We start from the raw sequence: 14,365 nt of genomic DNA, 5'->3' as shown, positions 1-14,365 counted from the left end.
TCTGAACAAAGAATGGGGAACCTATGGCCTTGAGGCCATATGTGGCCCTCTAGGTCCTCATGTGTGGCCATTTGACTGAATCCAAACTTCAAAGAACAAATTCCTGTAATAAAAGGATTTGTTTTGTAAAACTCGGACTAGTCCAAAGACTGTGCCCAAGGACCTAGAAGGCCACATGTGGCCTCAAGATTGCAGGTTATTCACCCCTGTTCTGGACCTTTTGTTCTTCCAGATGAATTTTGTTATTATTTTTTTCTAATTCTATGAAATAATTTTTTGGTACTTTGGTTGAGTATGGCACTTAAAAATATATAAATTTAGGCAGAATAAGCAATTTTATTATGCTATGTTATGTTTTGTTATGTGCTTATATTATAATATTTTATGTTTGGTTAGTCTACCTATTTTATTATTTAGATTTATTATTAGAATTATATTTTTAGAATTGTAATTAGAATTATTTAGATTTGACTTTCTTTTTTGTGTGAAAAGTATTTTGTAATTGTGTTTATATATAGTTCCTGGATTTGTCTTGACAGGTAGACTCACAAAAAATTTATATTGTCTACAATTATTATAAATTAAATTTCTCTTTCAATATCTTGCTGCTTTACTTTGTTAGTAATTTATAGAAATACCAATGATTTATGTGGGTTTATATTATATTGTGCAACTTTGCTTAAAGTGTTAATTATTTCAAGTAAACTTTTAGTTTATTCTCTAAGTATACCATCATATCATCTGCAAAGAATGATAATTTTCTTTCTTCATTGCCTATTCTAATCCCTTCAATTTCTTTTTCTTCTCTTATTGTTAAAGCTAAGATTTCTAGTACAATATTGAGTAACAGTGGTGATAATGTAATGAACATCCTTGTGTCACCCCTGATCTTATGGGAAATGCTTCTATCTTATTCCCATTTCATAAAATTCTTGCTGATGTTCTTAGATAGATGCTACTTATTATTTTAAAAAAAAACTACATTTATTCCTATGCTCTCTCTCTTTTTTTTTTTTAACACAGCTGGTTGTTGTATTTTGTCAAGAGCTTTTTCTGCATCTATTGATATAATCATATGATTGTTGTTAATTTTGTTATTGATATGGCTAATGTGTTGATAGTTTCCTAACATTAAACCAGCTGCACATTCCTGATATAAATTCTACCTGGTCATAGTGTATTATCCTCATGATAAATTTCTTTAGTCTCTTTGCTAATATTTTATTTTAAATTTTTGAATCACTAGTCATTAAGTGAATTGGTCCATAATTTTGTTTCTTTGCTTTGGCTCTTCCTGGTTTAGATATCAGCACCATGTTTGTATCACAACTAGAATCTGGTAGTACTCTTTCTTTGCCTCTCCCCCCCCCCTTAATAATGTATATAATATTGGAATTAATTGTTCTTTAAATATTTGGTAGAATTCATTTGTAAATACATCTGGCTCTAGAGAATTTTTCTTAGGGAGTTCATTGATGGCTTGTTTAATTTCTTTCTCTGAAATGAGATTATTTAAATATTTTGTTTCCTCTTCTGGATAATAATCTAGGTAATTTATATTTTTGTAAATATTCATCCATTTCATTTAGATTGTCAGATTTATTGTCATACAGTTGAGCAAAATAGTTCCTAATTATTGTTTTAATTTCCTCTTCATTGGTGGTGATTCACCATTTTCATTTTTAAAACTATATTTGGTTTTCTTTTTTTAAACCAAATTAGCCAAATGTTTCCATATTTTATTGTTTTTCATAAAGCCAGCCTTTAGTTTTATTTATTAGTTCAATAGACTTCTTAATTTTAATTTTATTAATCTCTCCTTTGGTGTCCAGAATTTCTAATTTGGTATTTAATTGGGAGTTTTTTATGTTTTTTTTTAACTTTTTTGGTTGCATGCCTAATTCATTGATCTCTTCTTTCTCCATTTTATTCATATAAGCATCTAGAGATATAAAACTTCTTCTAAGAACTTCATCTAATAAATTTTGATTGCATTCCATAAGTTTTGCATGTTGTCTCATTATTGTCATTCTTTCTGATGAACTTATTGATTGTTTCTTTGATTTGATGTTTGACCAACTCATTCTTTAGGATTAGATTATTTTAGTTTCAATTAATTTTTAGTCTGTCTTTCCATGGTCCTTTATTACATGTAATTTTTATAACATCATAATCTGAAAAGAATGCATTTAATATTTCTTCCTTTCTGCATTGGATTCTGAGGTTTTTATGCCCTAGTACATGCTCATTCTCCAGACATTCCCCAGCCTTCTCATAAATGTGCCACCTTTACCATTAGAAAGTAAGCCTTTTTTAGAGATTGTTTCACTTTTATATGTTTGCTTTGTAAATATAAAAAAATAAAATCATAAAAATTATCTATGCAATCTTCCAAGCGATCTTCCAAGCCTAAAGGGCATTCATGAAATCTTTCACTTTTAAATTTCAGCTCATGTACCTCCTCATCCATGATGGCTTCTTTTATTCTCAGAGCTACTCACAGATGAAATATTATCCCTTTGCTCAATTTTTCCTAGAATATTTTGCTGGATCTCTCCTTTTCCTTTATTTTATTCCACACTGTATTACACTTAACTTTGTATAAATTGTATCTATCCCAGTAGATTACAGCCTTCTTGAGGGTGAGGGCATTGACTTTTTCTCATACATGCAGGGACAATATCTTGTTTGTTGCCAACCTTTAATAGATGTTTGTTGAAGCAAATTAACTGTCATAAGCTGTTATTAACCAACACACTTGAGTGTTAGCACCACGGACAGCACCAGTCACCCATTTGTGTACCAGGTTTTGTCTGAGGAAATAAGCTAATCTCTCTCCTGCAGTTCACGAAAGGATATATCCTTATGTTTAGATGATTCCCCAAAGGAAGTAAAATAGTTCCAATTTATTTATCCAGTCTTTTGTAATTTGACAGGTATTGGTCATTGATGAAGTAGAACTTTTTTGGAATTTGTTATTCACCACAGGATTGGGCTTATGGGAAACTTTATAGTTCCAAAATGATGCTTGCATCATCTGAAAAATAGAATTACAAGGTAGGCTTTATCATAGACATTTTAATATAATATATCCTGAATTTTTTATTCCTTTAATATTTTAGTTCTGCTTCAGTTTCCAGTTCCTTTGTATAATCATGACACTGAAAAATTTTTAGTACTAAAACAGTCACTCCATTTCATCATTGAGGTGACTGCATTTAAAAAATAAGTGAAGTATGATCCTTCTGGATGAAAGGTGCTGCATAAATGTGACTCATTATCATTTTAGGCATAATTCCCAGGATGGCATTTAGCAATTTAAAAAGCAAATCCAAATACGCCCAAGAGTTCAATATTTCATTTTCTTTCTATTCAAGCAGCCTAGCTAGTGTAAAAAAAATGATGAGGCCCCCTGCCCTTCGTTGACTTCTTTTACAGAAACCTCTAAATGAAGTCTAAAAAACTACAGACATAATGTCATATGTGAATAAAGAAGCATAAACTAATATGTCAAAGCTAAGGGCTATTTTTTTAAATTGTTCATCCTTCTTTTTAAAAAAAAGTAGTATTTTACCCCAATTCCATGTCAAGACATTCTTTAGCTTTCATTTTTACAAGATTTTGAGTTCTAAATTTTTGTTCCTCCTTCTTCCCCTTCCCCTTCCTAAAAAGGTAGACAATTTGCTAACAGTTATTCATGTGCTATCATGTAAAGCATATTTCCATATAAATCACAGTTGGAAATGAAGAAGCAGATCAAAAGGAGAAAAAAAAACATGAAAAATAATAAAATAAATGAAAAAATATCTTCTGATCTGCATTCAGAGTCTATTAGTTCTTTATCTGGATGTGGATAGTATTTTCCTTCTTGAGTCCTTTTAACTTGTCTTGGATCTTTGTGTTAATGAGAAGAGCTGAGCCTATCATAGTTGATCATCACACATTGTTGCTGGTACATTGTGCAATGTTTTCCTGGCTCTGCTCATTTCACTTTCTTTTATCAGTTCATATAAGTCTTTCTAGGATTTTCTGAAATCTGCCTGCTTATCATTTCTTATTACACAGTAGCATTCCATTATGTTCATATACCATAGCTTGTTCAGCCATTCACCAATTGATGGGCATCCCACCAATTTCCAATATTTTCCCACCATAAAAAGGGCTGCTATAAAGATTTTTGCACAAGTAAGTCCTTTTCCCTTTTTTATGATCTCTTTGGGATACAGACCTAGTAGTGGTATTGCTGGATCAAAGAGTATGCACGGTTTGATTGCCCTTTGGGCATAGTTCCAAATTGCTCTCCAGAACTTCACAACTCTACCAACGATGTGTTAGTGTCCCAATTTTCCCATATCCTCTCCAATATTTACCATTTTCCTTTTTTTGTTATATTGACCCATCTGATTGCTGTGATGTCATACCTCAGAGTTGTTTTAATTTACATTTCTCTAATCAAAAATGATTTAGAGACTTCTTCATATACCTATAGACAGTTTTGATTTATTCATCTGAAAACTTCCTCTCCATATCCTTTCACCTCTTATTAATTGGGGAATGGCTTATATTCTTATAAATTTGAGTCAGTTCTCTATATATTTGATAAATGATGCCTCTATCAGAGACAGTTGCTATAAAGATTGTTTCCCAGTTTTCGGATTTCCCTTTAATATTGGTGCTTTGGTTTTGTTTGTGCAAAAGCTTTCTCATTTAATATAATGAAAATCATCTATTTTATATTTTGTAATACTCTCTATCTCTTGTTTGGTGATGAATCTGTAACTCACTTAACTTTTTATTTTATTTTATTTGGAGGGCAATTAGTGTTAAGTGACTTTCCCAAGGTCACACAGCTAGATTTTTGTCTCAAGTGACTGAGGCTGGATTTGAACTCAGGTCCTCCTGACTCCAGGGTTGGTGCTCTTTTCACTGTGCCACCTAGCCAGCCCTACTTAACTTCTCCTTTAAGAATCTGGATGCAATGGGCTTGCTGTAACCAGTGCAGAGGTGCAACCCAAGAGCTGATTACTAAACCCTAAACAGATTGCAAGACCATGTCCCAACATCACTGGGGATATGAGCCAGGATTGAACAGGTAGGAATGCTGGCATAAGACCTTTCCTATTTCCCATGGAAAATGATAGTCTCCTGTGGAAATTGAGTGCTCTAAAACACAGTATGATGATGCTCTGAAACCTTTGAAGTTCTCCTCTGACTCTTCTACTGCGAAGAGGATTGTCAGCAATGGTCACTCTTTTGACACTGAGTTTGATGATTCCACTGATAGATCAGTGTTAAGTGGAGGACCCCTGATTGGGAACTGCAGCTTGATTCAGTTTCATTTTCACTAGGGCTCCAGTGGAATCCAGGGCTCTAAGCACATTTTGGATGGAAAGCAATATGCAGCTGAGCCTCACTTGGTTCATTGGAATACAAAGCATGATAGTTTCAAGGTTGCTGTGACCAAGGATGATGGACTAGCTGTTGTTGGGGTCTTTTTAATAGATGGGAACTGCTAAATCAGAACTTCAAAAAAGTCATTGATGTTATGAATTAAAACAAAGGGTGAAGATTCAACCTTCACTGGCTTTGACCTGACTTGTCTTCTTCCTGAATCCTTGGAATTTTATACTTATAGGGGCTCACTGAACACTCCTCCTCTCTTGGAATGTGTGACCTGGATTGTCTTACAAGAGTATATCTGTGTGAGTCCTGAACAGATGGCAATGTTTTACAGCCTTTATTTCACTTATGCTGGTGAAAGCCCTTCAAAACATATGGTATGCAACTGGCACCCAGTTCAGCCCCTCTATGACAAGACAGTTAGAAGATCTTTCAATTGTTGATATATGAGGGAAATGGCCCTCTAGCTAAGCACAACTCAGTCTGTACACTGGTGGCATCTCCACTAGTCTCAATCTTTTTGTATCTGTATCTGATATTCTTTCTCATAAAATATAAAAAGTTTGTAGATCAACTTAAAATGTTCTTAATGTGTGAATCCCATAACCTACAAGCACAGACACATTTGCAATTCTTGGCAAGATGATGTTGACCTGGTGCTTTGGTGATAGCAATGGTTTTTCTGTGACAAGGAATCAATGATAAGGAATAGTAGAATTGCTTCTTCCTTCCCATATAATAGGGCACGTGAATGTCTAGAGCTATAAACTCTAAAGCTGTTTTTAAAATATAGAACAACAGAAAATTGAAGACAAACCTCCAATAAGTGATTAAATTGCATCAGTATAAAGTGTAAGAAGGCAGAATTAATAATAGTGATTCCAAGTGGTTACATTTAAGATAATTGAAATACAGTTTAAAAATTTTCTTACACGTTTGTAGCTAGGTAATCTTTAAAACAGGGGTGATATTTTTGTGAATTTTGAATTAAGTATTTTCTATAAAGAACATTTTAATTATAGTTATAATGCAGATTATATTTCCATTCAGAGAACATATACCATGACTGAAAGACAAAAATTAATATTGTAATTTAGATATATGTTGGCTAATGAAGTAGATAATTATAAAAACAATTGGATACAATATCATTAGGTGCATATATGTTTAGTTTTGATAGTCATTGTCTATGGCACCTCTTAGTAAGATGCAGTTTCCTTTCTTATCTCTTTTAATTAGGTCTATTTTTACTTTTGCTTTTTTTCTGAGAACAAGATTGCTACCTCTGTTTTTTTTTTTTACTCCAGTCCCTTACCCTCACTCTCTTTGTGTCTCTCTGCTTTAAGTGTTTCTTATAAACAACATTTTGTAGAATTCTGGTTTTCAATCCATTCTGTTATTCACTTCTGTTTTTTTTTTGTGAAAGTTCATCCCATTCACAATTAAGATTTCTAACTGTGTATTTCCTTCCATCCTGTTTTTCCTCCTGTTTGTCCTCTCTCTCCTTTCTCCCTTTCCTCACGAGTGTTTTGCCACTGTCTACCTCTTCCCCTAATCTGCCTTCCCTTCTGTCAGTTCCATACCCCCCTTTACTTAATTGCCTCCCCTACTTTTCTGTCAGGTAAGAGAGATTTCTGTATCCAACTGATTGTGTATGTTATTCCCTCTTTGATCTGACCCTGATGAGAGTAAGGTTCAAGTGTTGCACACTGCCCATCCTCCCATCTTCCCTTCCACTATAATAGTTTTTTTGCACCTCTTGATGTGAAATAATCTACCCCATTCTACCTCTCCCTTGCTTCTGCACCCAGTGTATTCCTCTTTCTCATTCTTTAACTATTTTTGTGTCTGTCATTACCTGAAATTCACCTTACACCCATACATGCCATCTATCTATATATTCCTTCTAGCTATACTATTACTGGTGGAAGTTTTTAAGAGTTACAAGTATTGTTTTCCTATATAGAGATATAAATAAGTTCAGCTCCATTGAATCTCTTATGTTTTCTTTTCCCTTTTACTTTTTTAGACTTTACTTGGGTCTTGATGTTGGAGATTCAATTTTTTGTTCAATTCCAGCCTTTTCCTTATGAAAGCTTGAAATCCTTTTATTTGATTGAATAGCTATTTCCCTGCTTGAAATATTATTCTTACTTTCATCAGGTAGGGGTTTCTTGGTTATAGTCCTAGCTGTATAGCCTTCTGCAATATTATGTTCCATGACCTCTGATCCTTTAATGTTGCAGCTGCTGAGTCCTGGGTAATCCTTATTGTACCTCCCTGTTATTTGAATTGTTTTTCTGGTCATTTGCAGTATTCTTTCCTTGACCCTAATAGTTCCAAAATTTGGATACAATGTTCCTTGGAATTTTTATTTTGAGATTTCTTTCCTGAAGAGACCAGTGAAATCTTTCAATAATTATTTTGCCCTATGGTTCCAGGATACCAGAGCAGGTTTCCTTGATAATTCCTTGAAAGATACTGTCTATGTCCTCTTTTTGACTATAGATTTCAGGTAGTCCAATGATTCTGACATTATCTCTCCTTGATCTATTTACCAGGTCAGTTTCTCCAATGAGGTATTTACATTTTCTTTTATTTTTTTTCATTCTTTTGAATTGGTTTGATTGATTTTTTATTTCTTATGGAGTCATTAGCTTCCACTTGCCCAATTCTAACTTTTAAGGCACTGTTTTCCTCAGTTAGCTTTTGGACTTCCTTTTCTATTTGTCCATTTTTACTTTCTAATGAACTTTTTTTCTTCTGTGAATTATTGTATCTCCTTTTCATTTGGCCAATTATACTTTTTAAGCACTTTTTTTTCTTTTTCTAAGCTGTTGACTTTTTTATAATTCTCTTGCATCACTCTCATTTCTTTTCCAAGTTCTTCTTTTACCTCTCTCATATGATTTTTTAAGCTCCCTTTTGAACTCTTCTGTGAGTTATTTCTATGCTTGAGACCACTTCCCTCTTTTCTTTGGGGTTTTGTCCATAGGTGTTTTGACATTATTGTCCTCCTCTGAGTTTGTTTCTTGATCTTCTCTGTCACCATAGCAACTTTCTATGGTCTGATTCTTTTTGTTGTTGTTGTTTTTGCTCATCTTTTTTTTGGCCTTTCATTTAGATAACCCTTTATTTTTCAACACTCAATAAATATTAGTAGGCCTTCAAATCCTTGTTATTTGATTGAAATTCAGAGTTTGCTAAGGTATTTCTTTCTTTTTGTTTGTTTGTTATTTTGGAGGGAGGAGGGTAGGGAAATTGGGGTTAAGTGACTTGCCAAAGGTCACATGGCTAGTTTTGTGTTTGTGTTGAGTGTCTGAGGCTGAATTTGAACTCAGGTCCTCCTGACTCCAGGGCCACCATGTCACCTAGCCATCCCTTAAGGAATTTTTTAACCAATATGTTTTTTATTCTTTTTTTATTTTTCAATTTTCATAATTTATTTTAGTTTTCAACATTCATTTCCACAAGATTTTGAGTTACAAATTTTCTCCCCATCTTTACCCTATCCTCTACCTCAAAATAGTGAGCCTACTGAATATCCCTGCCCCAATCTGTTTTCTCTTTTTTCCTCCCCCATATCCCCCTAAATTTCTAGTAGGCAAGAAGGATTTCTACCCCAGTTTATTTCCACCTCCTTCTTCAGCTATTTCCTGTCATAACTACTACTGCTTCTGCAGAATCTGCTACAAATTTTAGTTGCCAGTGTGAACTCTCTATCGACTCTGATGGTTCTCCTGATCTCACTGGTTACTTGACCACTTCCTTCTAGTAATGTTCATTAACTGTAAGATCAGGAAAGAAAAGTAAAAAAAGAAATAGAACTAACATTAGCCATGTTGGAGGAATTAACCAGCTTTTTTCATTACTCAGCAGTTCAAAGCTGTCATCCTCACTTGCTCTGACCGTTTGTATGCATTTTTAATTCTGACTCAGCTTCTCTTCATCCATGGAAGCATTTCTTTGTTTTTATTTGTTTAATTTTAGTTTTCAATATTCATTTCCACAAGATTTTAAGTTACAAATTTTCTTGCTGTCTTTCCCCTCTCCCCACCCCAAAATAGCACACCTACTGAATACCCCTGCTTCCAATCTGCTCTCTCTTATATCTTCCCCCATTACCCCTCTAACTTTCTAGTAGGGCAAGATGGATTTCTATGCCCCAGTGTCTATATATCTTATTTCTCAGTTGCATGTAAAAAAGCAATTTTTAAAATTTGTTTTTAACATCTGTTTTAAAATTTTGGTTTCCAGATTCTTTCCCTTCTTCCTTTTTTACCCAGCCCCACTGGGAAGATAAACAATTCAATATAGATTGTACATGTGGAGTTACACAAAATGTTTCCATAGTAGATATATTGTGAAAGACTAACTATATTTCCCTCCATACTGTCCTGCCCCCCACTTATTCTATTTTCTGCTTTGATCCTGTCACTTTTCAAGCCTTTGTGCTTCTAACTACCCTCTCCCTCAGTCTGCCCTCCCTTCTATCATCCCCCTGCCTCTTATCCCCTTCCCCCCTACTTTCCTGTGGAGTAAGATACCCAATTGATTATGTATGTTATTCCCTCCTTAAACAAAATTCAAGGAAAGTATGATTGACCCATTCCCTTTCACCTTCCTGTTCTTCCCCTCCATTGTAACAGTTTTTTCTTGTCTCTTTTTTTATGAGATAATTTACCCTATTCGATCTCTCTCTTTCTCTTTCTCTCATTATATTCCTTTCTCACCTCTTAATTTTATTTTTTAGATATCATTCCTTCCTATTCAGTTGATCATGTGCCCTCTGTCTATACATGTACACACATACACACACAGAGATGTATTTATACACACACCCTCCTATACATACATGTGTATGTATGCATACATATATTTACGTATATATTTCCTTCAACTATCATACTGAGAAAAGTCTTATGAGTTAACAATTATTGGTTTTCCAAATAGGAATGTAAATAGTTCAACTTTAATAAGTTCCTTATGATTTCTTATTCCTGTTTACCTTCTCATGCTTCTGTTGTTTCTTGTACTTGAAAGTCAAATTTTCTGTTTAGCTCTGGTTTTTTCATCAAGAATGCTTGAAAGTCCTCTATTTCATTGAATGACCATATTTTCCTCTGTAGCATTATACTCAGTTTTGCTGGGTAGGTGATTCTTGGATTTATTCCTATCTCCTTTGAACTCTGTAATGTCTTATTCTGAGCCCTTTGATCCCTTAATGTAGAAGCTGCTAGATCTTGTATTATCTTGATTGTGTTTCCATAATACTCAAATTGTTTTTTCCTGGCTGCTTGTAATATTTTCTCCTTGACCTGGGAATTCTGGAATTTTGTTATAATATTCCTAGGAGTTTTCTTTTGGGGATCTTTTTCAAGAGACGGTTAGTGAATTCTTTAATTTCTATTTTGCCCTCTGGTTCTAGAATATCAAGGCAATTTCCTTGAGAATTTCTTGGGAGGATGATTTCTAGGTTCTTTTTTTTTTTTCTTTTTGGGAGGAGGAAGGCAGGGCAATTGGGGTTAAGTGACTTGCCCAAGGTCACATGGCTAGTATGTCAAGTGTCTGAGGCCAGATTTGAATTCAGCTCCTTTTGACTCCTAGGCCGGTGCTCTATTCACTGTGCCACCTAGACACCCTTTAGATTCTTTTTTTTATCATGACCTTCAGGTAGTTCAATAATTTTTAAATTATCTCACCTGTATACATTTTCCAGGTCAGTGGTTTTTCCAGTGAGATATTTCACATTGCTTCCTATTTTTCCATTTGTTTAGATCTGTTTTATAGTATCTTGATTTCTCATAGTCATTAGCTTCCATTTACTCCAGTCTAATTTTGAAGGAATTGTCTCTCCCATGAGTTTTTGAAATTCCTTTTCCATCTGGGCAATTTGACTTTTAAAGGCATTCTTCTCCTCACTGGTTTTTTGGGCCTCTTTTGCCACTTGAGTTAGTCTATTTTTTTAAGGTGTTATTTTCTTCAGTCAGGCTGGTGACTCACTTTTCATGATTTTCTTGCATCATTCTCATTTCACTTCCCTTTTTTCCCTCCACTTCTCTTACTTGATTTTCAAAATCCTTTTTTAACTCCTCACTGGCCTGTAACCAATTCATATTTTTCTAGGAAGCTTTTGATGGAGGAGTTTTGACTTTCTTGTCTTCTTCTGGTCCCATGTTTTGATGCATTTTGTCTTCAAAAAGAGATTGTATTGTCTGATTGTGCTTCCTCTGTTTGCTCATCTTGCCAGCTAGTTACTTGACTTTTGAGCTCTTTGCCAAGGTAGCACTCTTCTTCCACAGTGGAGAGAGCTGTGTCTCCCAAATTGCTGGGGTTTTCACAGTTGTCAGAACTATGAAGGGGGTGCCCTCTCTACAGCCACCATAAGCTGTGGCACACTAGCATTCTCTACCCTAGAACCATCTCCCAAGATTTAAGAAGGTCAAAGTAAGAGATTGCCCTCTGAATGGTTGCTTGGTCCTCCTATGATGTGAAGGCCAGGAGCTGTGGAGGCAGCCATGCAGCAGCAGTTGCAGCTGCCCTTACCTCCACTGCTCCAGGGACAGGGGCCAGACTACACTTTTCTCTCACCTATTTCCAACAGAATTCCCTACTGACCTTTTACTTTCTCTTTGGCATTTATGGGTTGAGAAGTCTGGAAACCACCATAGCTGCTGGTGATTTACTCTCCTAAAGTCTGCGTGGGCCAGTCTGGGCCAGGAGTCTCGGCCTGTGGCTTACCTGGGCCTGTGTTTGGCTCCCAGCATAGCCCAATAGACTATTCCCGCCAGCCGGCCAAGTTGCCTTTAGCGGGAGATTTGTTTCTCTCTGTCGCTTTGTGGGTTCTGTAGCTCTAAAGTTTGTGTAGAGTCATTTTTTTATAGGTATTGGAGGTTGTTGGAGGAGGAGCTCCAGCAAGTTCCTGCCTTTACTCCACCATCTTGGCTCCACCTGCTCTCTGTCTGTATTTTTTGTCTGCTCACAACTTCTGTTTGTATTCTCTGAAGTTCCAGGTGCTGACTTTCCCCCCTGAACTAGGTAAATGGTATATGAATAAAGTAAGATTGTTAACCCTTTTTGAGTTGCTTTCCTTTAGAAAAGCAGATCAAAGAACCTGTGCTAGCAGCTATCCTGGGTGTGCTAGTGTGCTTGCTGCTACAGATGGGACCAACTGCAGATAATGAAGGCCACAATGGAAAGGGCAGTTAAAATGATTACTGGAATGAGTTGATGCCTCAGATGAACTCAAGAGACTTGTCCATGTGGGAAAGTTCAGGGGAAGTTGGGGGTGTGATGGGAGGTGTGGGAGTTTCCAGGCCCATACCCTGTCATTAGGAGTTATGATTCAAGCCTGGATAGGAATGAAGACATGGCTGGTCTGAAACTTAAAAAAAAAATACATGTATATTTAGATTTTAACATTTGCTTTTATAGGATTTTGAGTTCTAAATTTTCCTTCCCTCCTTCACCTCCCCAAGATGGCATGAAATCTGATATAGGCTATTGCTATATGGTCATATTAAACATATTTCCACATTAGTAATGTTTGTAAAGAAGAATCAGAAAAAAAGGAAAAAAATCATATGCTTTGATCTGTCTTCAGACTCCATAATTCTTTCTCCGGATATGGATAGTATTTTCTATCATTGTTTTTTGTTTGCTTTTTTTTTTGGAGGGGTAATTGGGGTTAAGTGACTTGCCCTAGGTCACACAGCTAGTAAGTGTTAAGTGTCTAAGGCTGGATTTGAACTCAGGTACTCTTGACTCCAGGGCTGGTGCTCTATTCACTGTGCAATGTAGCCACCCCTCTATCAATGTTTTTTGGAATTGCCTTAGATCATTGCATTGCTCTGAAGAGCTAAATTTAACAAATTCAGTCAGGACACAATGTTGCTGTTACTGTGTGCAGTGTTCTCCTGGTTCTGCTCACTTCATTCACCATCAGTTCATGCAAGTCTTTCCAGGTTTTTCTGAAGCCCACTTGCTCACCATTTCATATAGAACAATAGTATTCCATTATTCATATATTACAATTTGTTCAGTCATTCCCCAATTGATGGTATCCCCTCAATTTCTAATTCTTGGCCACTACAAAAAGAACTGCTTTAAATATTTTTGTACATGTGGCTACTTTACCCTCTTTAATGATCTCTTTGGGATTCAGACCTAGCAGTGGTATTGTTGGATCAAAGGGTATATGTACTAGTCTGGGACTTCTTAAAATTGGAGGTTCTAGAAACAAGCCAATCAGAGGGAGAGGCTGCCCAAGCAGAGAGTGATTCTAATATTTGAAGATTAGGGCTGGAGTGAGAGTCCAGTATGAAGTGGTTTCTTGGACTTTGTAGAGAAAGACTGGTTAAGTCAGGAGTGTAGTTAATACAATGAATTAACTATCATCTATTTTCATTGAGACTTTGTTAAAACTTGCATAAAACCCCCAACTTTTTTTTTCTACAAAGTTTTCTTGATTTCTCTCTGCCCCTTTCTCCCTTGATAGGGGATGTGCTTTATTCATTTCCTCAAATGATCCCCAAGATGAGCCCCAACATTTCAGATAGGATGGGTGAAACCCAGCAAGTTGTTGACCCCAAAACTGAATTTTAGAAGAAGATGAACAAGCCCATAGGATGGGCAATCATATTGGATGGACACATACCTCATTTGAAAGAATCCACATATTAATGAGGTTACAAATTCATTGGCATAGTTGGCATTTATAGCTTAGTGTTTTCAGTAATTTCATTTTAAGTTTTTGCTACCAGAAAAAGTACTTCCACCTATATTGTGGCATATATCTGGCATTTCTATCTTTGCTTTGTTTAGGAGGTGTGCTGAGGATCACTCATCATCAAGTATAATTTATATGCAATTTTAAATTTTGGTTTGTATTGGTATGTATTTGATTTGTATTTTACCTTTATAAGTATCACTCCTTGAAAAGGTTTGTAAATTTGCTACCAGTCTT

General features: G+C 35.4%; 1 pseudogene; it reads left to right on the top strand.

The window, feature by feature from the left end:
* The first annotated feature begins 5,051 nt into the window (after positions 1 to 5,051).
* On the top strand, positions 5,052 to 5,843 carry LOC138163529 (carbonic anhydrase 2 pseudogene; annotated as a pseudogene).
* The last annotated feature ends 8,522 nt before the right edge of the window (positions 5,844 to 14,365 follow it).

Source organism: Petaurus breviceps, unplaced genomic scaffold, assembly GCF_028583685.1.
Source record: "Petaurus breviceps papuanus isolate PSGF00001 unplaced genomic scaffold, PetGlider_PUasm1.0 125, whole genome shotgun sequence".
NCBI lineage: Eukaryota > Metazoa > Chordata > Mammalia > Diprotodontia > Petauridae > Petaurus > Petaurus breviceps.
Note: the sequence above shows the minus strand (reverse complement) of the source record. Positions and strands in the feature narration are given on the sequence as shown.